At 54.7% G+C, this 24,509-nt stretch overlaps 8 non-coding genes and 2 pseudogenes across 8 annotated transcripts; all 10 read left to right on the top strand.

Moving 5' to 3' along the window:
• The first annotated feature begins 4,853 nt into the window (after positions 1-4,853).
• On the top strand, positions 4,854-5,041 carry LOC140579955 (U2 spliceosomal RNA). Its single transcript, XR_011983747.1, has one exon. It is a non-coding gene; the product is annotated as a U2 spliceosomal RNA (small nuclear RNA).
• A 426-nt stretch (positions 5,042-5,467) lies between these two features.
• On the top strand, positions 5,468-5,581 carry LOC140580065 (U5 spliceosomal RNA). Its single transcript, XR_011983841.1, has one exon. It is a non-coding gene; the product is annotated as a U5 spliceosomal RNA (small nuclear RNA).
• A 1,968-nt stretch (positions 5,582-7,549) lies between these two features.
• On the top strand, positions 7,550-7,776 carry LOC140579916 (U2 spliceosomal RNA; annotated as a pseudogene).
• Positions 7,777-8,091: 315 nt separating this feature from the next.
• On the top strand, positions 8,092-8,205 carry LOC140580064 (U5 spliceosomal RNA). Its single transcript, XR_011983840.1, has one exon. It is a non-coding gene; the product is annotated as a U5 spliceosomal RNA (small nuclear RNA).
• Positions 8,206-13,911: 5,706 nt separating this feature from the next.
• Positions 13,912-14,101, top strand: LOC140579960 (U2 spliceosomal RNA). The gene has a single exon (XR_011983752.1). It is a non-coding gene; the product is annotated as a U2 spliceosomal RNA (small nuclear RNA).
• A 367-nt stretch (positions 14,102-14,468) lies between these two features.
• Positions 14,469-14,582, top strand: LOC140580063 (U5 spliceosomal RNA). Its single transcript, XR_011983839.1, has one exon. It is a non-coding gene; the product is annotated as a U5 spliceosomal RNA (small nuclear RNA).
• Positions 14,583-16,551: 1,969 nt separating this feature from the next.
• Positions 16,552-16,781, top strand: LOC140579923 (U2 spliceosomal RNA; annotated as a pseudogene).
• Positions 16,782-17,216: 435 nt separating this feature from the next.
• Positions 17,217-17,330, top strand: LOC140580062 (U5 spliceosomal RNA). The gene has a single exon (XR_011983838.1). It is a non-coding gene; the product is annotated as a U5 spliceosomal RNA (small nuclear RNA).
• Positions 17,331-23,035: 5,705 nt separating this feature from the next.
• On the top strand, positions 23,036-23,225 carry LOC140579959 (U2 spliceosomal RNA). The gene has a single exon (XR_011983751.1). It is a non-coding gene; the product is annotated as a U2 spliceosomal RNA (small nuclear RNA).
• Positions 23,226-23,595: 370 nt separating this feature from the next.
• On the top strand, positions 23,596-23,709 carry LOC140580061 (U5 spliceosomal RNA). The gene has a single exon (XR_011983837.1). It is a non-coding gene; the product is annotated as a U5 spliceosomal RNA (small nuclear RNA).
• Positions 23,710-24,509: the final 800 nt, after the last annotated feature.

Raw genomic sequence — 24,509 nt, 5'->3', positions numbered from 1 at the left:
ATGTACTCGGTTGAGCCCTTGTGGTTTACGGACAAGCGGGTGGTAACGGTGCATGTGTTCAATCCTTACGTGTCGGCGGAGGCCGTCTGCCATTTCCTCACTAAACACGTTGAGGTTTTACCAGGACACAGAGACGTCCGGGACGAGCTGGGTGTGTGGAATGGGCGCCGCCAGTTTCAGGTGCGACTGCGGCCGGATGGAAAGGGGGGATATCTTCATCCCCCAGCCTACTTTTCCATCGGGCCCAACAGGGGGTACCTGTTCTACACTGGTCAGCCTACCTTCTGCCGGTCGTGCCAGGGCCATGGACACAAGGCGGAGGACTGCCCGGACCTTAAGTGCCGTAACTGCCTTGAGCCCGGGCACATGGCTAAGGACTGTAAGGGCCCCCAACGTTGCCGCCACTGTAGCAGCGAGGAGCACCTGGCCCGTGTCTGCCCCCAGCGCTCCTATGCGGGCGTTCTGGCGGGTGGTGGGCAGGTGAGGCGGGTGCCGGACCGGGAGCTGCTCCCTGCCCCAAAGCCAGGGGGGCCTCAGGAGAGGTCAGTGGGGGCCCAGGAAGAAGTGGCCAGGTCCCCAGTGAAGACCCCGTTGGGGGCTGAGGGGCCCCGGGCTCAGGCTGGGCAGTCCCCGCAGGCCCGGGCCGGGGTCACCAAAAGGAAGAAGAAGGGTGACCCCAAGGACAAAACTAAGAAGACGAGGAAGGAAGCAGAGGAGGCAACAGGTACCCCCAAGGAGGCGGCGCCCCCAGCTGAGGCCCCTGTACAGGTCGTATCGCCCCCCGCCCCCAAAACAGAAGATATAAGTTGGAATTTGTCAATGTTGTCCCCAGCCCTTCCCCAGGAGGACATTACCTTTTCGGGCCTGGAGGTTTCACCAAACGACCAGGCCTACCTGGAGGACTCCATGCTGGGGAAAATTCTGGGCATGAGTGGGGAGGGGGAACAGGGGTCTTAATAGCTGGTTTTAGGGTTTATAGTTTTTAAAAATTTTTATGGTTTTAATGTCTTATTGTTTTATTCTTCTTTTAATCCCCCCATGGCTGGTTTTAAAATTTTTACTGTTAACGTCAGAGGGTTGAGGAACCCAGTCAAAAGGGCCGCGGTCTTTGATGAACTGACATCCTCCCCTTTCAATCTCTGTTTCTTGCAGGAAGTCCACCTCAGGGACCAGCGGGACGTGGCTCTTTTCTCACAAGCGTGGAAGAGGGGTAAGTCCTGCTGGAGCGTTGGTGGTGTCCATTCTTCAGGCGTCGGCATCCTTTTTGGTGACCGGGCCTTTGAGAATGTGAGTACCTTCACTGTAGTGCAGGGAAGGGTTTTGGGAGTGGACGCCACCTGGAGAGGTCAGCACATCCGGGCGATGTGCGTTTACGCTCCAGTGGAGGCCTCGTCCCGCATTGCGCTTTTTGAGGAGCTGGCCCAGTTTTGTGTCACTAATAGACACATAATTTTAGGAGGGGACTTCAATACTTTTTTAGAAGGGAAAGGGGATGTCAGCACTAAACATTTTAGGAATTTGATCCGCAGCCTCAACCTCTCTGATGGTTTTAAAACGTGCAACCCCACAGATCCGGGCCATACCTGGCACAACAGTCGTGGGGCCAGCAGCCGTATTGATTATATTTTAGCTTCGCCCTCTGTTGTTTTTAGGAAGGTTTTGAGGTCTCCACGGTGGTACTCGGACCATACATCGGTCGAGGCCACAGTTTCCATTGACGCCCCTACCTTCGGGAGGGGCTATTGGAAGCTGAACGTGGAGATCTTAGAAGAGAGAGACTTTAGGTCTCTCTTCCTGGATCATTTTACTGCGTGGCGGGGCTGTAAGGCAGCCTACGTCTCCACGGCCGCATGGTGGGAGAGCGTAAAAGAGAGGGTTAGAGCTCTAGCTATCCACTATTGCGGCCAGCGTAAAGCTAAAAGGCTTTACGAAATCCAACGGCTAGAGACCAGGCTGCAGAGGGAGTATGCCCGCCACAACAACGGAGGGGCTTTTAACTTTGAGGAGGTGCAGGCAGCCAAAGCTAAGCTGAGGGGCCTGCACGAGCAATCGGCTGCGGCCTCCTTGTTTTGGGCCAGGGCTTTGGAAAGGGAGGAGAATGAGAAATGTACAGCCTTCTTCTTTAATAAGGTGAAACTGGCCCGTGAGGAAAAGTGTTTCACTGCCCTCCGGGACCAAGGAGGCAACCTGGTCTCCGATTCGGCCCGGATGCTGGAGGTTGCTAAATGTTTTTACGGTGACCTTTTTAAGAAAAGGGAGACCGAACCTGAGCTAGGGGAGCAGTTTTTATCTAAACTCAAACCTAGTCTTCCCAGTGAGGCAAGGGACAGCTTAGATGCCCCCTTCACTCTAGCCGAGCTGACTGAGGTGCTAGGCAAAATGAACCGGCGCAAAGTTCCTGGTCTCGATGGACTCCCCGTGGAATTCTATTCCACGTTTTGGGAAGTCCTCGGGCCGGAGCTGCTAGAAGTGGCTGAGGACGTGCAGCGTCAGGGCATGCTCACCAAGAGCATGCGGTCAGGGGTCTTGTCTTTGTTGTACAAGAAGGGCGATCGTGCCGAACTTGGCAACTGGAGACCCCTGACAATGCTTTGCGTAGATGCAAAGATCATAGCAAAGACCCTAACTGAGCGCCTAAAAAAGGCCATGACCCACCTGGTCCATAGTGACCAGACTTGCGGGGTCCCGGGTCGATCTGCGACTTGGAATTTACATTTAATTCGGGACGCGATCGCCTGGGCTGAGGACAGGAATGTCCCTCTGGCACTCGTTAGCTTGGACCAGGAGAAGGCGTTTGACCGAGTGGACCACTGCTTCCTGTTTGGGGTATTGAGCAGGCTAGGTTTTGGGCCTAAGTTCTTGGGATGGGTTCATGCGCTTTATACTGAGGTTGGTAGCCATGTGTCGATTAATGGTTCCCTCAGTGATTGGGTTCCCCAGTCAAGTGGAGTGAGGCAGGGTTGCCCTCTCTCCCCCCTCCTCTACGCTCTATATATAGAGCCGTTGGCGAGCGCCATCCGTGCCCATCCAGGTATCAACGGCCTGATCCTGCCAGGGAGTGGGGGCCTGACGGTAAAGCTGGCCCAGTACGCAGACGATACCACTCTGTTTGTGTGCTCGGACCATGCGCTCGGTCACGCCCTGGGCTTGGTGCAGGCGTTCGGGAAGGCCTCCGGGGCTGCACTTAACCTGAGCAAGTCGGTGGTCAAGTACTTTGGCAGCTGGAAGGCGAGAGAGGACGTCCCGGGGGGGCTCACTCTCTGCGGCGGCCCTCTCAAGGTGTTGGGGGTTAACTTTCTTTCGAAAGGTGCTGCCCGGGTAAACTGGGAAGAGCGTTTGACGATCGCCAGGCGGAAGATGGGGATGTGGAAGGCCAGGTCCCTGTCCTTCCTGGGTAAGGTTCTCGCCTTGAAGGTTGATATCCTTCCCACCCTCCTCTACCTCGCCCATGTGTTCCCCATGCCCCGCTTCATGCGGAGAGGCTTAACTAAGGATGTGTTTAACCTTGTTTGGGGCGGCAGGTATGAGTATGTGAGGAGGGAAGTGATGTACCTTGGAAAGGACAGTGGGGGGAGGGATGTTCCTGACTTCCCTCTCAAGCTTGACTGCCTGTTCTTCTCCCAGATCTGTGCACGTCTGGTGGCTCCCCTAGAACACCCCCACCAGTATTTTGTTCACTTGTGGCTGGCCCTGCCCATGAGACGTCTGTTGACGTCGTGGTCCAACGCCGGGCCCAAGGCGGAGACGCTGCCGACCCACTATCACCATGCTATTAAGTGGAGTAAGTCTCTTCCGGCAGGTCTCCCCCCAGGGACCCTCACCAGGCACCGAGCCCTGTATCGGGCTGTGCTGGTGAAGAGGGGAACCCGTGCTGTGCTGGGCCTGGAGAAGGACACCTGGACCAGGATCCAGCCCAAGGGGTTGGATAACCGGCTGCAGGACCTGAACTGGCAGTGTGTGCATGGTAAGCTGCCGGTCAGGGATGTACTGTACAGGCACAAGCTGACCAGACACTCAGGCTGCCCACGTCCCGAGTGCTCAGAGGAGGAGACCCTCAGGCACGCCTTTTGGGACTGTGGGTATGCCAGGGAGGTCTGGAGATCAGTGCAAGGCCTGTGCAGGAAACTAGACCCGCAGTTTGTGTTGTCCTACGATAAGGTGATGATGGGGTGGCCCCAAGGTCCTCAGACTCCCTTCCCGCCCCGGATGTGGCTGCTGATCAGCATGACCAAACGTGAACTTTGGAATGCAAGGTCGGCACTCATCCATAAAGGGGCAGATTTGAGGGCCTGGGGATTATATCGAAAGATTGTGGCGGACTTGGATTTCAGGATGGAGCGGGACATCATCCAGTGGGGCTATCACGAGGCCAAGGAAAGGTGGAAGGGCCTTCTGCGGCCATAGCCCCACTAACATCTTGGTGAGTACGAGCTCCATCCAGGAAGGTCGGTGTGGCACGTGAGTTGTGAACGCACGCACCTTATACTGTGCCTTTCTTGGTGGTGCGTTAATGTTTTTTTTTTCAGTGTCACACCATAAAGTTCACAAGGATCGGAAACCCTTTGCAATGGGATTTTAAGCCTGGGGGTGATTTTGAAAATAACCACTGACACTCAATGGTTTTTGATTAATATTTGCTTATTTATTGAATGTCTGGTGTGGTTTATGTATTTTATATTTAAATTTTAAACTCTGATATGGGCTGAATTTTAACGGTGTGTTAATGTCTTGTTTGAAATCCTTTTAAGGAGATTATAATTGTAATATTTTATTGATTGAAATAAAAATTGTAATTGAATTTGAAATAGCCGGAATGATGAGTGAAGGTTGGCCGAGTTGATGAAGCGACGGGTATCCAACTCTGACTGGTAAAAAAAAAAAAAAAAATCTGTTCTTATCAGTTTAATATCTGATACGTCCCCCATGGAGGGGACCACATATTAAACGGATTTTTGGAACAGGGAGCCGGAAGTGGGGCTTGCCCCGTCCGCTCCACGCATCGACCCGGTATTGCAGTGCTTCCGGGAATGGTGCACCTCTACTGCCCCCTGTTGTCGAAAGGCAGAACTGACTGACTGACTGACTGACTGACTGACTGACTGACTGACTGAGTGAGTGAGTGAGTGACTAATAGACTGAGTGCTGTGAGGGGGGGGGCCCTGTCTGTGTGTGGCCCCCGTTTCCCGCCGTTTTTCTTTTTTTTTTTTTTTTTTTTTTTTTTTTAAAGGAAGGTGACACACTGTTTGTGCGGTGGACAGCTGCGCTGAGGTAAGGCATGATGTCATCTTTGCCTTTTGAATTTCCCCTCATGTTTGTTAAAATGATTGCTGTCTTTTGAGAGGACAGGAGGACAGGGAGGAGTCGGGGCCCCGAGGACGGCGGCTGCGACGCCCCTGGGCATTCTACTCCGAGCGGGGGCGTCACGCAGGCCCGGCTAACGGCGACGGGCTTGGCGGCGGCCCCATATCGACTCGGGTCTCTCTTCATCCCGTATAAATCTTTCGCCTTTTACTAAAGATTTCCGTGGAGAGGGATAGCGATGAGTTCATGGTATTTTTGGAGGCTCTGCCCAAGCAGAGCTGCACTGCTGCTGTCAAAGGAAGACTGGGCCCGGCTTAGCGGCTGGCGTTAGGTGCCCGGTGGCGCGGCTGTGGTCTCCCTGGATCACGCGTGGACTCGCCGGGCGACACCTGCCAGAGGGGCTGGTGAGGGCTGAGCCGCGCCAGCTCCGTCGGCATCCCGCATGCCGGCGCCCGGCGGGGCGCAATTTGTGGGTATCGCTTCTCGGCCTTTTGGCTAAGATCAAGTGCTGCTTTTTGGAGGGATTTTTATTGCCAGGTTTTTTAGTGGAGGCAACAGCGAACCTAAAGCGTGACCAGCAGGTGGCTTGACCGCCGCTGCCACGGGGCTAGCTGTTGTCTCCTTTTAGCGCTTTTTTTATTTTGGGTAGCCCTTGCAAGCCTAACGTGCAGGTTCGGGTGGCTTGACCGCCGTTCCCGCAGGGTGAGCTTGGGGTTTTATTTCCAGCTTTTATTAGTTTAGGCACCCAGCTAGGACACGTCGACTCCCTGCCCGGCTCCCGAGGACTCTCTTGCCCACCATCGCCAGGATGTCCGGGAGCCCACACAGGACCGTCGTAGTCATCCGGCATACAGCAGCCTTCAAGTGGACTCACCAGGAGGAACCGGAGAGTTTCCCGGAGAGACTGAGCTTCATCCGGGAGGTGCTCTTCGGCCTCCTGGGACTCACCATGGAAGACATCATCTGTGTGCAGCGCAACCAGTCTTCGGCCTTCTTCTATGTGACTTGCACTACGGAAGAGGGCTACAAGAGGATGTTGGCTGCATGCAGCCGCTTGGAGGAAGAGCTTCGCCGGATGTTCTATGACGTGGAGCCACTGTGGAAGCTGGACCGGAGAGTGATCACCGTCCACGTCTTGGACCCCTTCGTTCCAGCTGAAGCGGTGGCTGCCTTCCTGGGCAGGTTTGTCGACGTGGTCCCTGGGCACAGGGACGTGAGAGACCAGCTGGGTGTCTGGACTGGGCGCAGGCAGTTCCGGGTGTGCCTGCGCCCCGACGCTAGCTCCCCTGACGGGTATAGCCACCCACCTGCTTATTTTATTATAGGTCGTTGCAAGGGCTACCTTTTTTACTCCGGGCAACCCTCCTCCTGCCGCTTGTGCCACGGCCTGGGCCACACCGCGGACTCCTGTACCACCATGAAGTGCTGGAGATGCCTGGACGTCGGTCACCTGGCGAAGGACTGCAAGGGCCCCCTCCGGTGTAACCTGTGCAGAGGTGAGGACCATCTGGCTCGGAGCTGCCCTCAGCGCAAACCGTCCTGGGCCGACGCCGTTGCTCGGGGTTCGGCTGTGGACGGGGCCCGACAGCAGGCACTGCCGGGCTGCGCTGAGATGCACGGGGGAGCCGAGAGGGGAGCTGAGAACAGCGAGGAACAGCCCTTCGCCGGTGCCGATGGGGAGTCCACGGCCTCCAGCGCTTCGGTGGAGTCCCCTGGTAAGGGTCAAGTGGCCGTGGCTGAAAAGCGCGCAACCTCTCCCTCCAGGTTTGTCCAATGCAGGAGGAGGAAGAAGGCCCGGAGGAACGAGGACACTGCTTTAGGCCGAGAAGCGATCTTCCCCTTAGAGCAAATGGATCTGCAAAGTGTTTTGGTCTCCCCCCAAGAGAGACGTTTTTATGCAGGGCAGCAGGACTTTGCTAATGAACGCTCTTTTTTAGTTGCTGCCGAGTCGGGGGGGGACCTTAGTTTTAATGGGGATTTTGGTGATGATGATAGTGTTTTACCTTTTTAAACATTTTAGGATTTCTGCTGTATTTATGTATTTAATACTGTTTTAACGTGTGTTGTAATGGTGTTGTAGGGTTGAAGTATTTTAGAAGTTTTATGTATGTGGTATTATATGATTGTTTTATAATATGTGTTATATATGTTGTTGTTTTATGATTGAATAGGTTAGGAGTGTGATTTATATGTGTATTTCTTTTAGTGTTGAAGTTAGCTTATTATGGGTAGTGTGATAAATGTCTTTATAGTTTTATGTGTTGGTTTTAGATTGTATGCAGAAATGTTGATTAAAGATGAATAAAAAAAAAAAAAAAAAATCTGTTCTTATCAGTTTAATATCTGATACGTCCCCCATGGAGGGGACCACATATTAAACGGATTTTTGGAACAGGGAGCCGGAAGTGGGGCTTGCCCCGTCCGCTCCACGCATCGACCCGGTATTGCAGTGCTTCCGGGAATGGTGCACCTCTACTGCCCCCTGTTGTCGAAAGGCAGAACTGACTGACTGACTGACTGACTGACTTTTTTTTTTTTTTTTTTTTAAAGGAAGGTGACACACTGTTTGTGCGGTGGACAGCTGCGCTGAGGTAAGGCATGATGTCATCTTTGCCTTTTGAATTTCCCCTCATGTTTGTTAAAATGATTGCTGTCTTTTGAGAGGACAGGAGGACAGGGAGGAGTCGGGGCCCCGAGGACGGCGGCTGCGACGCCCCTGGGCATTCTACTCCGAGCGGGGGCGTCACGCAGGCCCGGCTAACGGCGACGGGCTTGGCGGCGGCCCCATATCGACTCGGGTCTCTCTTCATCCCGTATAAATCTTTCGCCTTTTACTAAAGATTTCCGTGGAGAGGGATAGCGATGAGTTCATGGTATTTTTGGAGGCTCTGCCCAAGCAGAGCTGCACTGCTGCTGTCAAAGGAAGACTGGGCCCGGCTTAGCGGCTGGCGTTAGGTGCCCGGTGGCGCGGCTGTGGTCTCCCTGGATCACGCGTGGACTCGCCGGGCGACACCTGCCAGAGGGGCTGGTGAGGGCTGAGCCGCGCCAGCTCCGTCGGCATCCCGCATGCCGGCGCCCGGCGGGGCGCAATTTGTGGGTATCGCTTCTCGGCCTTTTGGCTAAGATCAAGTTTTTAAAAACTTTTGGCGTTTTTCTTAGCCGTTTTACCCGTCGTGTTTTTTAGTTTAGCGGATACCAAGGGGATCCTAATGCGTGCCCAGCAGGTGGCCTGACCGCCGCTGCCACGGGGTGAACCTTGGTATCCTGTTTTAGTGTTTTTCAGCCCTTGTTTGTTTTTATTCACTTTTATTATTTTATTTTTTAGTCTAGTTTTTAGCTCAGCTCGTCTTGGACTACGGCGGAAGGACCTCTGGAACACTGCGCCTTGCTCCACTCCGAGTGGGACGGCTGATGCCGGAGCACCACAGCTGGAGGATGGCAGCTACGGCTCCCAGGACGGCAGTGACGGCCCCAGCGGCGGCTCCAGTGGCCGGGACGACCCCCTCCTCCGGACCGGGTCCGATGGTAGGTGGCGGTCTGCTTAACACGGCCCGGTTCCGTTGGAGGAACCTGGATGGAGAGGCCCAGTTTCACGACAGGGTCTTCTTCATCCGGGAGGTTGTCTTTGGTGTGCTGGGCTTTAAGCTGGAGGACCTGATCTGCGTCCAGAGGAACCATCCCCAGAGGTTTCTGGATGTTACCTTGGCCTCTGAGGAGGCATACCGGAGGGTGCTGGAGCAGAGCAAGTCCGACCACCCGCTCTTGAATATGTACTCGGTTGAGCCCTTGTGGTTTACGGACAAGCGGGTGGTAACGGTGCATGTGTTCAATCCTTACGTGTCGGCGGAGGCCGTCTGCCATTTCCTCACTAAACACGTTGAGGTTTTACCAGGACACAGAGACGTCCGGGACGAGCTGGGTGTGTGGAATGGGCGCCGCCAGTTTCAGGTGCGACTGCGGCCGGATGGAAAGGGGGGATATCTTCATCCCCCAGCCTACTTTTCCATCGGGCCCAACAGGGGGTACCTGTTCTACACTGGTCAGCCTACCTTCTGCCGGTCGTGCCAGGGCCAGGGACACAAGGCGGAGGACTGCCCGGACCTTAAGTGCCGTAACTGTCTTGAGCCCGGGCACATGGCTAAGGACTGTAAGGGCCCCCAACGTTGCCGCCACTGTAGCAGCGAGGAGCACCTGGCCCGTGTCTGCCCCCAGCGCTCCTATGCGGGCGTTCTGGCGGGTGGTGGGCAGGTGAGGCGGGTGCCGGACCGGGAGCTGCTCCCTGCCCCAAAGCCAGGGGGGCCTCAGGAGAGGTCAGTGGGGGCCCAGGAAGAAGTGGCCAGGTCCCCAGTGAAGACCCCGTTGGGGGCTGAGGGGCCCCGGGCTCAGGCTGGGCAGTCCCCGCAGGCCCGGGCCGGGGTCACCAAAAGGAAGAAGAAGGGTGACCCCAAGGACAAAACTAAGAAGACGAGGAAGGAAGCAGAGGAGGCAACAGGTACCCCCAAGGAGGCGGCGCCCCCAGCTGAGGCCCCTGTACAGGTCGTATCGCCCCCCGCCCCCAAAACAGAAGATATAAGTTGGAATTTGTCAATGTTGTCCCCAGCCCTTCCCCAGGAGGACATTACCTTTTCGGGCCTGGAGGTTTCACCAAACGACCAGGCCTACCTGGAGGACTCCATGCTGGGGAAAATTCTGGGCATGAGTGGGGAGGGGGAACAGGGGTCTTAATAGCTGGTTTTAGGGTTTATAGTTTTTAAAAATTTTTATGGTTTTAATGTCTTATTGTTTTATTCTTCTTTTAATCCCCCCATGGCTGGTTTTAAAATTTTTACTGTTAACGTCAGAGGGTTGAGGAACCCAGTCAAAAGGGCCGCGGTCTTTGATGAACTGACATCCTCCCCTTTCAATCTCTGTTTCTTGCAGGAAGTCCACCTCAGGGACCAGCGGGACGTGGCTCTTTTCTCACAAGCGTGGAAGAGGGGTAAGTCCTGCTGGAGCGTTGGTGGTGTCCATTCTTCAGGTGTCGGCATCCTTTTTGGTGACCGGGCCTTTGAGAATGTGAGTACCTTCACTGTAGTGCAGGGAAGGGTTTTGGGAGTGGACGCCACCTGGAGAGGTCAGCACATCCGGGCGATGTGCGTTTACGCTCCAGTGGAGGCCTCGTCCCGCATTGCGCTTTTTGAGGAGCTGGCCCAGTTTTGTGTCACTAATAGACACATAATTTTAGGAGGGGACTTCAATACTTTTTTAGAAGGGAAAGGGGATGTCAGCACTAAACATTTTAGGAATTTGATCCGCAGCCTCAACCTCTCTGATGGTTTTAAAACGTGCAACCCCACAGATCCGGGCCATACCTGGCACAACAGTCGTGGGGCCAGCAGCCGTATTGATTATATTTTAGCTTCGCCCTCTGTTGTTTTTAGGAAGGTTTTGAGGTCTCCACGGTGGTACTCGGACCATACATCGGTCGAGGCCACAGTTTCCATTGACGCCCCTACCTTCGGGAGGGGCTATTGGAAGCTGAACGTGGAGATCTTAGAAGAGAGAGACTTTAGGTCTCTCTTCCTGGATCATTTTACTGCGTGGCGGGGCTGTAAGGCAGCCTACGTCTCCACGGCCGCATGGTGGGAGAGCGTAAAAGAGAGGGTTAGAGCTCTAGCTATCCACTATTGCGGCCAGCGTAAAGCTAAAAGGCTTTACGAAATCCAACGGCTAGAGACCAGGCTGCAGAGGGAGTATGCCCGCCACAACAACGGAGGGGCTTTTAACTTTGAGGAGGTGCAGGCAGCCAAAGCTAAGCTGAGGGGCCTGCACGAGCAATCGGCTGCGGCCTCCTTGTTTTGGGCCAGGGCTTTGGAAAGGGAGGAGAATGAGAAATGTACAGCCTTCTTCTTTAATAAGGTGAAACTGGCCCGTGAGGAAAAGTGTTTCACTGCCCTCCGGGACCAAGGAGGCAACCTGGTCTCCGATTCGGCCCGGATGCTGGAGGTTGCTAAATGTTTTTACGGTGACCTTTTTAAGAAAAGGGAGACCGAACCTGAGCTAGGGGAGCAGTTTTTATCTAAACTCAAACCTAGTCTTCCCAGTGAGGCAAGGGACAGCTTAGATGCCCCCTTCACTCTAGCCGAGCTGACTGAGGTGCTAGGCAAAATGAACCGGCGCAAAGTTCCTGGTCTCGATGGACTCCCCGTGGAATTCTATTCCACGTTTTGGGAAGTCCTCGGGCCGGAGCTGCTAGAAGTGGCTGAGGACGTGCAGCGTCAGGGCATGCTCACCAAGAGCATGCGGTCAGGGGTCTTGTCTTTGTTGTACAAGAAGGGCGATCGTGCCGAACTTGGCAACTGGAGACCCCTGACAATGCTTTGCGTAGATGCAAAGATCATAGCAAAGACCCTAACTGAGCGCCTAAAAAAGGCCATGACCCACCTGGTCCATAGTGACCAGACTTGCGGGGTCCCGGGTCGATCTGCGACTTGGAATTTACATTTAATTCGGGACGCGATCGCCTGGGCTGAGGACAGGAATGTCCCTCTGGCACTCGTTAGCTTGGACCAGGAGAAGGCGTTTGACCGAGTGGACCACTGCTTCCTGTTTGGGGTATTGAGCAGGCTAGGTTTTGGGCCTAAGTTCTTGGGATGGGTTCATGCGCTTTATACTGAGGTTGGTAGCCATGTGTCGATTAATGGTTCCCTCAGTGATTGGGTTCCCCAGTCAAGTGGAGTGAGGCAGGGTTGCCCTCTCTCCCCCCTCCTCTACGCTCTATATATAGAGCCGTTGGCGAGCGCCATCCGTGCCCATCCAGGTATCAACGGCCTGATCCTGCCAGGGAGTGGGGGCCTGACGGTAAAGCTGGCCCAGTACACAGACGATACCACTCTGTTTGTGTGCTCGGACCATGCGCTCGGTCACGCCCTGGGCTTGGTGCAGGCGTTCGGGAAGGCCTCCGGGGCTGCACTTAACCTTAGCAAGTCGGTGGTCAAGTACTTTGGCAGCTGGAAGGCGAGAGAGGACGTCCCGGGGGGGCTCACTCTCTGCGGCGGCCCTCTCAAGGTGTGGGGGGTTAACTTTCTTTCGAAAGGTGCTGCCCGGGTAAACTGGGAAGAGCGTTTGACGATCGCCAGGCGGAAGATGGGGATGTGGAAGGCCAGGTCCCTGTCCTTCCTGGGTAAGGTTCTCGCCTTGAAGGTTGATATCCTTCCCACCCTCCTCTACCTCGCCCATGTGTTCCCCATGCCCCGCTTCATGCGGAGAGGCTTAACTAAGGATGTGTTTAACCTTGTTTGGGGCGGCAGGTATGAGTATGTGAGGAGGGAAGTGATGTACCTTGGAAAGGACAGTGGGGGGAGGGATGTTCCTGACTTCCCTCTCAAGCTTGACTGCCTGTTCTTCTCCCAGATCTGTGCACGTCTGGTGGCTCCCCTAGAACACCCCCACCAGTATTTTGTTCACTTGTGGCTGGCCCTGCCCATGAGACGTCTGTTGACGTCGTGGTCCAACGCCGGGCCCAAGGCGGAGACGCTGCCGACCCACTATCACCATGCTATTAAGTGGAGTAAGTCTCTTCCGGCAGGTCTCCCCCCAGGGACCCTCACCAGGCACCGAGCCCTGTATCGGGCTGTGCTGGTGAAGAGGGGAACCCGTGCTGTGCTGGGCCTGGAGAAGGACACCTGGACCAGGATCCAGCCCAAGGGGTTGGATAACCGGCTGCAGGACCTGAACTGGCAGTGTGTGCATGGTAAGCTGCCGGTCAGGGATGTACTGTACAGGCACAAGCTGACCAGACACTCAGGCTGCCCACGTCCCGAGTGCTCAGAGGAGGAGACCCTCAGGCACGCCTTTTGGGACTGTGGGTATGCCAGGGAGGTCTGGAGATCAGTGCAAGGCCTGTGCAGGAAACTAGACCCGCAGTTTGTGTTGTCCTACGATAAGGTGATGATGGGGTGGCCCCAAGGTCCTCAGACTCCCTTCCCGCCCCGGATGTGGCTGCTGATCAGCATGACCAAACGTGAACTTTGGAATGCAAGGTCGGCACTCATCCATAAAGGGGCAGATTTGAGGGCCTGGGGATTATATCGAAAGATTGTGGCGGACTTGGATTTCAGGATGGAGCGGGACATCATCCAGTGGGGCTACCACGAGGCCAAGGAAAGGTGGAAGGGCCTTCTGCGGCCATAGCCCCACTAACATCTTGGTGAGTACGAGCTCCATCCAGGAAGGTCGGTGTGGCACGTGAGTTGTGAACGCACGCACCTTATACTGTGCCTTTCTTGGTGGTGCGTTAATGTTTTTTTTCAGTGTCACACCATAAAGTTCACAAGGATCGGAAACCCTTTGCAATGGGATTTTAAGCCTGGGGGTGATTTTGAAAATAACCACTGACACTCAATGGTTTTTGATTAATATTTGCTTATTTATTGAATGTCTGGTGTGGTTTATGTATTTTATATTTAAATTTTAAACTCTGATATGGGCTGAATTTTAAAATGTCTTGTTTGAAATCCTCTTAAGGAGATTATAATTGTAATATTTTATTGATTGAAATAAAAATTGTAATTGAATTTGAAATAGCCGAAATGATGAGTGAAGGTTGGCCGAGTTGATGAAGCGACGGGTATCCAACTCTGACTGGACAAAAAAAAAAAAAAAAAATCTGTTCTTATCAGTTTAATATCTGATACGTCCCCCATGGAGGGGACCACATATTAAACGGATTTTTGGAACAGGGAGCCGGAAGTGGGGCTTGCCCCGTCCGCTCCACGCATCGACCCGGTATTGCAGTGCTTCCGGGAATGGTGCACCTCTACTGCCCCCTGTTGTCGAAAGGCAGGACTGACTGACTGACTGACTGAGTGCTGTGAGGGGGGGGGCCCTGTCTGTGCGTGGCCCCCGTTTCCCGCCGTTTTTCTTTTTTTTTTTTTTTTTTTTTAAAGGAAGGTGACACACTGTTTGTGCGGTGGACAGCTGCGCTGAGGTAAGGCATGATGTCATCTTTGCCTTTTGAATTTCCCCTCATGTTTGTTAAAATGATTGCTGTCTTTTGAGAGGACAGGAGGACAGGGAGGAGTCGGGGCCCCGAGGACGGCGGCTGCGACGCCCCTGGGCATTCTACTCCGAGCGGGGGCGTCACGCAGGCCCGGCTAACGGCGACGGGCTTGGCGGCGGCCCCATATCGACTCGGGTCTCTCTTCATCCCGTATAAATCTTTCGCCTTTTACTAAAGATTTCCGTGGAGAGGGATAGCGATGAGTTCATGGTATTTTTGGAGGCTCTGCCCAAGCAGAGCTGCACTGCTGCTGTCAAAGGAAGACTGGGCCCGGCTTAGCGGCTGGCGTTAGGTGCCCGGTGGCGCGGCTGTGGTCTCCCTGGATCACGCGTGGACTCGCCGGGCGACACCTGCCAGAGGGGCTGGTGAGGGCTGAGCCGCGCCAGCTCCGTCGGCATCCCGCATGCCGGCGCCCGGCGGGGCGCAATTTGTGGGTATCGCTTCTCGGCCTTTTGGCTAAGATCAAGTGCTGCTTTTTGGAGGGATTTTTATTGCCAGGTTTTTTAGTGGAGGCAACAGCGAACCTAAAGCGTGACCAGCAGGTGGCTTGACCGCCGCTGCCACGGGGCTAGCTGTTGTCTCCTTTTAGCGCTTTTTTTTATTTTGGGTAGCCCTTGCAAGCCTAACGTGCAGGTTCGGGTGGCTTGACCGCCGTTCCCGCAGGGTGAGCTTGGGGTTTTATTTCCAGCTTTTATTAGTTTAGGCACCCAGCTAGGACACGTCGACTCCCTGCCCGGCTCCCGAGGACTCTCTTGCCCACCATCGCCAGGATGTCCGGGAGCCCACACAGGACCGTCGTAGTCATCCGGCATACAGCAGCCTTCAAGTGGACTCACCAGGAGGAACCGGAGAGTTTCCCGGAGAGACTGTGCTTCATCCGGGAGGTGCTCTTCGGCCTCCTGGGACTCACCATGGAAGACATCATCTGTGTGCAGCGCAACCAGTCTTCGGCCTTCTTCTATGTGACTTGCACTACGGAAGAGGGCTACAAGAGGATGTTGGCTGCATGCAGCCGCTTGGAGGAAGAGCTTCGCCGGATGTTCTATGACGTGGAGCCACTGTGGAAGCTGGACCGGAGAGTGATCACCGTCCACGTCTTGGACCCCTTCGTTCCAGCTGAAGCGGTGGCTGCCTTCCTGGGCAGGTTTGTCGACGTGGTCCCTGGGCACAGGGACGTGAGAGACCAGCTGGGTGTCTGGACTGGGCGCAGGCAGTTCCGGGTGTGCCTGCGCCCCGACGCTAGCTCCCCTGACGGGTATAGCCACCCACCTGCTTATGTTATTATAGGTCGTTGCAAGGGCTACCTTTTTTACTCCGGGCAACCCTCCTCCTGCCGCTTGTGCCACGGCCTGGGCCACACCGCGGACTCCTGTACCACCATGAAGTGCTGGAGATGCCTGGACGTCGGTCACCTGGCGAAGGACTGCAAGGGCCCCCTCCGGTGTAACCTGTGCAGAGGTGAGGACCATCTGGCTCGGAGCTGCCCTCAGCGCAAACCGTCCTGGGCCGACGCCGTTGCTCGGGGTTCGGCTGTGGACGGGGCCCGACAGCAGGCACTGCCGGGCTGCGCTGAGATGCACGGGGGAGCCGAGAGGGGAACTGAGAACAGCGAGGAACAGCCCTTCGCCGGTGCCGATGGGGAGTCCACGGCCTCCAGCGCTTCGGAGGAGTCCCCTGGTAAGGGTCAAGTGGCCGTGGCTGAAAAGCGCGCAACCTCTCCCTCCAGGTTTGTCCAATGCAGGAGGAGGAAGAAGGCCCGGAGGAATGAGGACACTGCTTTAGGCCGAGAAGCGATCTTCCCCTTAGAGCAAATTGATTTGCAAAGTGTTTTGGTCTCCCCCCAAGAGAGACGTTTTTATGCAAGGCAGCAGGACTTTGCTAATGAACGCTCTTTTTTAGTTGCTGCCGAGTCGGGGGGGGACCTTAGTTTTAATGGGGATATTGTTGATGATGATAGTGTTTTACCTTTTTAAACATTTTAGGATTTCTGCTGTATTTATGTATTTAATACTGTTTTAACGTGTGTTGTAATGGTGTTGTAGGGTTGAAGTATTTTAGAAATTTTATGTATGTGGTATTATATGATTGTTTTATAATATGTGTTATATATGTTGTTGTTTTATGATTGAATAGGTTATGAGTGTGATTTATATGTGTATTTCTTTTAGTGTTGAAGTTAGTTTATTATGGGTAGTGTGATAAAGGTCTTTATAGTTTTATGTGTTGGTTTTAGATTGTATGCAGAAATGTTGATTAAAGATGAATAAAAAAAAAAAAAAAAAAAAATCTGTTCTTATCAGTTTAATATCTGATACGTCCCCCATGGAGGGGACCACATATTAAACGGATTTTTGGAACAGGGAGCCGGAAGTGGGGCTTGCCCCGTCCGCTCCACGCATCGACCCGGTATTGCAGTGCTTCCGGGAATGGTGCACCTCTACTGCCCCCTGTTGTCGAAAGGCAGAACTGACTGACTGACTGACTGACTGACTGACTGACTGACTGACTGACTGAGTGAGTGAGTGAGTGAGTGAGTGACTAATAGACTGAGTGCTGTGAGGGGGGGGGCCCTGTCTGTGCGTGGCCCCCGTTTCCCGCCGTTTTTCTTTTTTTTTTTTTTTTTTTTTTTTTAAAGGAAGGTGACACACTGTTTGTGCGGTGGACAGCTGCGCTGAGGTAAGGCATGATGTCATCTTTGCCTTTTGAATTTCCCCTCATGTTTGTTAAAATGATTGCTGTCTTTTGAGAGGACAGGAGGACAGGGAGGAGTCGGGGCCCCGAGGACGGCGGCTGCGACGCCCCTGGGCATTCTACTCCGAGCGGGGGCGTCACGCAGGCCCGGCTAACGGCGACGGGCTTGGCGGCGGCCCCATATCGACTCGGGTCTCTCTTCATCCCGTATAAATCTTTCGCCTTTTACTAAAGATTTCCGTGGAGAGGGATAGCGATGAGTTCATGGTATTTTTGGAGGCTCTGCCCAAGCAGAGCTGCACTGCTGCTGTCAAAGGAAGACTGGGCCCGGCTTAGCGGCTGGCGTTAGGTGCCCGGTGGCGCGGCTGTGGTCTCCCTGGATCACGCGTGGACTCGCCGGGCGACACCTGCCAGAGGGGCTGGTGAGGGCTGAGCCGCGCCAGCTCCGTCGGCATCCCGCATGCCGGCGCCCGGCGGGGCGCAATTTGTGGGTATCGCTTCTCGGCCTTTTGGCTAAGATCAAGTTTTTAAAAACTTTTGGCGTTTTTCTTAGCCGTTTTACCCGTCGTGTTTTTTAGTTTAGCGGATACCAAGGGGATCCTAATGCGTGCCCAGCAGGTGGCCTGACCGCCGCTGCCACGGGGTGAACCTTGGTATCCTGTTTTAGTGTTTTTCAGCCCTTGTTTGTTTTTATTCACTTTTATTATTTTATTTTTTAGTCTAGTTTTTAGCTCAGCCCGTCTTGGACTACGGCGGAAGGACCTCTGGAACACTGCGCCTTGCTCCACTCCGAGTGGGACGGCTGATGCCGGAGCACCCCAGCTGGAGGACGGCAGCTACGGCTCCCAGGACGGCAGTGACGGCCCCAGCGGCGGCTCCAGTGGCCGGGACGACCCCCTCCTCCGGACCGGGTCCGATGGTAGGTGGCGGTCTGCTTAACACGGCCCGGTTCCGTTGGAGGAACCTGGATGGAGAGGCCCAGTTTCACGACAGGGTCTTCTTCATCCGGGAGGTGGTGTTTGGTGTGCTGGGCTTTAAGCTGGAGGACCTGATCTGCGTCCAGAGGAACCATCCCCAGAGGTTTCTGGATGTTACCTTGGCCTCTGAGGAGGCATACCGGAGGGTGCTGGAGCAGAGCAAGTCCGACCACCCGCTCTTGAATATGTACTCGGTTGAGCCCTTGTGGTTTACGGACAAGCGGGTGGTAACGGTGCATGTGTTCAATCCTTACGTGTCGGCGGAGGCCGTCTGCCATTTCCTCACTAAACACGTTGAGGTTTTACCAGGACACAGAGACGTCCGGGACGAGCTGGGTGTGTGGAATGGGCGCCGCCAGTTTCAGGTGCGACTGCGGCCGGATGGAAAGGGGGGATATCTTCATCCCCCAGCCTACTTTTCCATCGGGCCCAACAGGGGGTACCTGTTCTACACTGGACAGCCTACCTTCTGCCGGTCGTGCCAGGGCCATGGACACAAGGCGGAGGACTGCCCGGACCTTAAGTGCCGTAACTGCCTTGAGCCCGGGCACATGGCTAAGGACTGTAAGGGCCCCCAACGTTGCCGCCACTGTAGCAGCGAGGAGCACCTGGCCCGTGTCTGCCCCCAGCGCTCCTATGCGGGCGTTCTGGCGGGTGGTGGGCAGGTGAGGCGGGTGCCGGACCGGGAGCTGCTCCCTGCCCCAAAGCCAGGGGGGCCTCAGGAGAGGTCAGTGGGGGCCCAGGAAGAAGTGGCCAGGTCCCCAGTGAAGACCCCGTTGGGGGCTGAGGGGCCCCGGGCTCAGGCTGGGCAGTCCCCGCAGGCCCGGGCCGGGGTCACCAAAAGGAAGAAGAAGGGTGACCCCAAGGACAAAACTAAGAAGACGAGGAAGGAAGCAGAGGAGGCAACAGGTACCCCCAAGGAGGCGGCGCCCCCAGCTGAGGCCCCTGTACAGGTCGTATCGCCCCCCGCCCCCAAAACAGAAGATATAAGTTGGAATTTGTCAATGTTGTCCCCAGCCCTTCCCCAGGAGGACATTACCTTTTCGGGCCTGGAGGTTTCACCAAACGACCAGGCCTACCTGGAGGACTCCATGCTGGGGAAAATTCTGGGCATGAGCGGGGAGGGGGAACAGGGGTCTTAATAGCTGGTTTTAGGGTTTATAGTTTTTAAAATTTTTATGGTTTTAATTTCTTATTGTTTTATTCTTTTTTTAATCCCCCCATGGCTGATTTTAAAATTTTTACTGTTAACGTCAGAGGGTTGAGGAACCCAGTCAAAAGGGCCGCGGTCTTTGATGAACTGACATCCTCCCCTTTCAATCTCTGTTTCTTGCAGGAAGTCCACCTCAGGGACCAGCGGGACGTGGCTCTTTTCTCACAAGCGTGGAAGAGGGGTAAGTCCTGCTGGAGCGTTGGTGGTGTCCATTCTTCAGGCGTCGGCATCCTTTTTGGTGACCGGGCCTTTGAGAATGTGAGTACCTTCACTGTAGTGCAGGGAAGGGTTTTGGGAGTGGACGCCACCTGGAGAGGTCAGCACATCCGGGCGATGTGCGTTTACGCTCCAGTGGAGGCCTCGTCCCGCATTGCGCTTTTTGAGGAGCTGGCCCAGTTTTGTGTCACTAATAGACACATAATTTTAGGAGGGGACTTCAATACTTTTTTAGAAGGGAAAGGGGATGTCAGCACTAAACATTTTAGGAATTTGATCCGCAGCCTCAACCTCTCTGATGGTTTTAAAACGTGCAACCCCACAGATCCGGGCCATACCTGGCACAACAGTCGTGGGGCCAGCAGCCGTATTGATTATATTTTAGCTTCGCCCTCTGTTGTTTTTAGGAAGGTTTTGAGGTCTCCACGGTGGTACTCGGACCATACATCGGTCGAGGCCACAGTTTCCATTGACGCCCCTACCTTCGGGAGGGGCTATTGGAAGCTGAACGTGGAGATCTTAGAAGAGAGAGACTTTAGGTCTCTCTTCCTGGATCATTTTACTGCGTGGCGGGGCTGTAAGGCAGCCTACGTCTCCACGGCCGCATGGTGGGAGAGCGTAAAAGAGAGGGTTAGAGCTCTAGCTATCCACTATTGCGGCCAGCGTAAAGCTAAAAGGCTTTACGAAATCCAACGGCTAGAGACCAGGCTGCAGAGGGAGTATGCCCGCCACAACAACGGAGGGGCTTTTAACTTTGAGGAGGTGCAGGCAGCCAAAGCTAAGCTGAGGGGCCTGCACGAGCAATCGGCTGCGGCCTCCTTGTTTTGGGCCAGGGCTTTGGAAAGGGAGGAGAATGAGAAATGTACAGCCTTCTTCTTTAATAAGGTGAAACTGGCCCGTGAGGAAAAGTGTTTCACTGCCCTCCGGGACCAAGGAGGCAACCTGGTCTCCGATTCGGCCCGGATGCTGGAGGTTGCTAAATGTTTTTACGGTGACCTTTTTAAGAAAAGGGAGACCGAACCTGAGCTAGGGGAGCAGTTTTTATCTAAACTCAAACCTAGTCTTCCCAGTGAGGCAAGGGACAGCTTAGATGCCCCCTTCACTCTAGCCGAGCTGACTGAGGTGCTAGGCAAAATGAACCGGCGCAAAGTTCCTGGTCTCGATGGACTCCCCGTGGAATTCTATTCCACGTTTTGGGAAGTCCTCGGGCCGGAGCTGCTAGAAGTGGCTGAGGACGTGCAGCGTCAGGGCATGCTCACCAAGAGCATGCGGTCAGGGGTCTTGTCTTTGTTGTACAAGAAGGGCGATCGTGCCGAACTTGGCAACTGGAGACCCCTGACAATGCTTTGCGTAGATGCAAAGATCATAGCAAAGACCCTAACTGAGCGCCTAAAAAAGGCCATGACCCACCTGGTCCATAGTGACCAGACTTGCGGGGTCCCGGGTCGATCTGCGACTTGGAATTTACATTTAATTCGGGACGCGATCGCCTGGGCTGAGGACAGGAATGTCCCTCTGGCACTCGTTAGCTTGGACCAGGAGAAGGCGTTTGACCGAGTGGACCACTGCTTCCTGTTTGGGGTATTGAGCAGGCTAGGTTTTGGGCCTAAGTTCTTGGGATGGGTTCATGCGCTTTATACTGAGGTTGGTAGCCATGTGTCGATTAATGGTTCCCTCAGTGATTGGGTTCCCCAGTCAAGTGGAGTGAGGCAGGGTTGCCCTCTCTCCCCCCTCCTCTACGCTCTATATATAGAGCCGTTGGCGAGCGCCATCCGTGCCCATCCAGGTATCAACGGCCTGATCCTGCCAGGGAGTGGGGGCCTGACGGTAAAGCTGGCCCAGTACACAGACGATACCACTCTGTTTGTGTGCTCGGACCATGCGCTCGGTCACGCCCTGGGCTTGGTGCAGGCGTTCGGGAAGGCCTCCGGGGCTGCACTTAACCTTAGCAAGTCGGTGGTCAAGTACTTTGGCAGCTGGAAGGCGAGAGAGGACGTCCCGGGGGGGCTCACTCTCTGCGGCGGCCCTCTCAAGGTGTGGGGGGTTAACTTTCTTTCGAAAGGTGCTGCCCGGGTAAACTGGGAAGAGCGTTTGACGATCGCCAGGCGGAAGATGGGGATGTGGAAGGCCAGGTCCCTGTCCTTCCTGGGTAAGGTTCTCGCCTTGAAGGTTGATATCCTTCCCACCCTCCTCTACCTCGCCCATGTGTTCCCCATGCCCCGCTTCATGCGGAGAGGCTTAACTAAGGATGTGTTTAACCTTGTTTGGGGCGGCAGGTATGAGTATGTGAGGAGGGAAGTGATGTACCTTGGAAAGGACAGTGGGGGGAGGGATGTTCCTGACTTCCCTCTCAAGCTTGACTGCCTGTTCTTCTCCCAGATCTGTGCACGTCTGGTGGCTCCCCTAGAACACCCCCACCAGTATTTTGTTCACTTGTGGCTGGCCCTGCCCATGAGACGTCTGTTGACGTCGTGGTCCAACGCCGGGCCCAAGGCGGAGACGCTGCCGACCCACTATCACCATGCTATTAAGTGGAGTAAGTCTCTTCCGGCAGGTCTCCCCCCAGGGACCCTCACCAGGCACCGAGCCCTGTATCGGGCTGTGCTGGTGAAGAGGGGAACCCGTGCTGTGCTGGGCCTGGAGAAGGACACCTGGACCAGGATCCAGCCCAAGGGGTTGGATAACCGGCTGCAGGACCTGAACTGGCAGTGTGTGCATGGTAAGCTGCCGGTCAGGGATGTACTGTACAGGCACAAGCTGACCAGACACTCAGGCTGCCCACGTCCCGAGTGCTCAGAGGAGGAGACCCTCAGGCACGCCTTTTGGGACTGTGGGTATGCCAGGGAGGTCTGGAGATCAGTGCAAGGCCTGTGCAGGAAACTAGACCCGCAGTTTGTGTTGTCCTACGATAAGGTGATGATGGGGTGGCCCCAAGGTCCTCAGACTCCCTTCCCGCCCCGGATGTGGCTGCTGATCAGCATGACCAAACGTGAACTTTGGAATGCAAGGTCGGCACTCATCCATAAAGGGGCAGATTTGAGGGCCTGGGGATTATATCGAAAGATTGTGGCGGACTTGGATTTCAGGATGGAGCGGGACATCATCCAGTGGGGCTACCACGAGGCCAAGGAAAGGTGGAAGGGCCTTCTGCGGCCATAGCCCCACTAACATCTTGGTGAGTACGAGCTCCATCCAGGAAGGTCGGTGTGGCACGTGAGTTGTGAACGCACGCACCTTATACTGTGCCTTTCTTGGTGGTGCGTTAATGTTTTTTTTCAGTGTCACACCATAAAGTTCACAAGGATCGGAAACCCTTTGCAATGGGATTTTAAGCCTGGGGGTGATTTTGAAAATAACCACTGACACTCAATGGTTTTTGATTAATATTTGCTTATTTATTGAATGTCTGGTGTGGTTTATGTATTTTATATTTAAATTTTAAACTCTGATATGGGCTGAATTTTAAAATGTCTTGTTTGAAATCCTCTTAAGGAGATTATAATTGTAATATTTTATTGATTGAAATAAAAATTGTAATTGAATTTGAAATAGCCGAAATGATGAGTGAAGGTTGGCCGAGTTGATGAAGCGACGGGTATCCAACTCTGACTGGACAAAAAAAAAAAAAAAAAATCTGTTCTTATCAGTTTAATATCTGATACGTCCCCCATGGAGGGGACCACATATTAAACGGATTTTTGGAACAGGGAGCCGGAAGTGGGGCTTGCCCCGTCCGCTCCACGCATCGACCCGGTATTGCAGTGCTTCCGGGAATGGTGCACCTCTACTGCCCCCTGTTGTCGAAAGGCAGGACTGACTGACTGACTGACTGAGTGCTGTGAGGGGGGGGGCCCTGTCTGTGCGTGGCCCCCGTTTCCCGCCGTTTTTCTTTTTTTTTTTTTTTTTTTTTTTTAAAGGAAGGTGACACACTGTTTGTGCGGTGGACAGCTGCGCTGAGGTAAGGCATGATGTCATCTTTGCCTTTTGAATTTCCCCTCATGTTTGTTAAAATGATTGCTGTCTTTTGAGAGGACAGGAGGACAGGGAGGAGTCGGGGCCCCGAGGACGGCGGCTGCGACGCCCCTGGGCATTCTACTCCGAGCGGGGGCGTCACGCAGGCCCGGCTAACGGCGACGGGCTTGGCGGCGGCCCCATATCGACTCGGGTCTCTCTTCATCCCGTATAAATCTTTCGCCTTTTACTAAAGATTTCCGTGGAGAGGGATAGCGATGAGTTCATGGTATTTTTGGAGGCTCTGCCCAAGCAGAGCTGCACTGCTGCTGTCAAAGGAAGACTGGGCCCGGCTTAGCGGCTGGCGTTAGGTGCCCGGTGGCGCGGCTGTGGTCTCCCTGGATCACGCGTGGACTCGCCGGGCGACACCTGCCAGAGGGGCTGGTGAGGGCTGAGCCGCGCCAGCTCCGTCGGCATCCCGCATGCCGGCGCCCGGCGGGGCGCAATTTGTGGGTATCGCTTCTCGGCCTTTTGGCTAAGATCAAGTGCTGCTTTTTGGAGGGATTTTTATTGCCAGGTTTTTTAGTGGAGGCAACAGCGAACCTAAAGCGTGACCAGCAGGTGGCTTGACCGCCGCTGCCACGGGGCTAGCTGTTGTCTCCTTTTAGCGCTTTTTTTTATTTTGGGTAGCCCTTGCAAGCCTAACGTGCAGGTTCGGGTGGCTTGACCGCCGTTCCCGCAGGGTGAGCTTGGGGTTTTATTTCCAGCTTTTATTAGTTTAGGCACCCAGCTAGGACACGTCGACTCCCTGCCCGGCTCCCGAGGACTCTCTTGCCCACCATCGCCAGGATGTCCGGGAGCCCACACAGGACCGTCGTAGTCATCCGGCATACAGCAGCCTTCAAGTGGACTCACCAGGAGGAACCGGAGAGTTTCCCGGAGAGACTGTGCTTCATCCGGGAGGTGCTCTTCGGCCTCCTGGGACTCACCATGGAAGACATCATCTGTGTGCAGCGCAACCAGTCTTCGGCCTTCTTCTATGTGACTTGCACTACGGAAGAGGGCTACAAGAGGATGTTGGCTGCATGCAGCCGCTTGGAGGAAGAGCTTCGCCGGATGT

The sequence above is a fragment of the Paramormyrops kingsleyae genome, chromosome 18 (genome assembly GCF_048594095.1).
Source record: "Paramormyrops kingsleyae isolate MSU_618 chromosome 18, PKINGS_0.4, whole genome shotgun sequence".
Lineage (NCBI taxonomy): Eukaryota > Metazoa > Chordata > Actinopteri > Osteoglossiformes > Mormyridae > Paramormyrops > Paramormyrops kingsleyae.
Note: the sequence above shows the minus strand (reverse complement) of the source record. Positions and strands in the feature narration are given on the sequence as shown.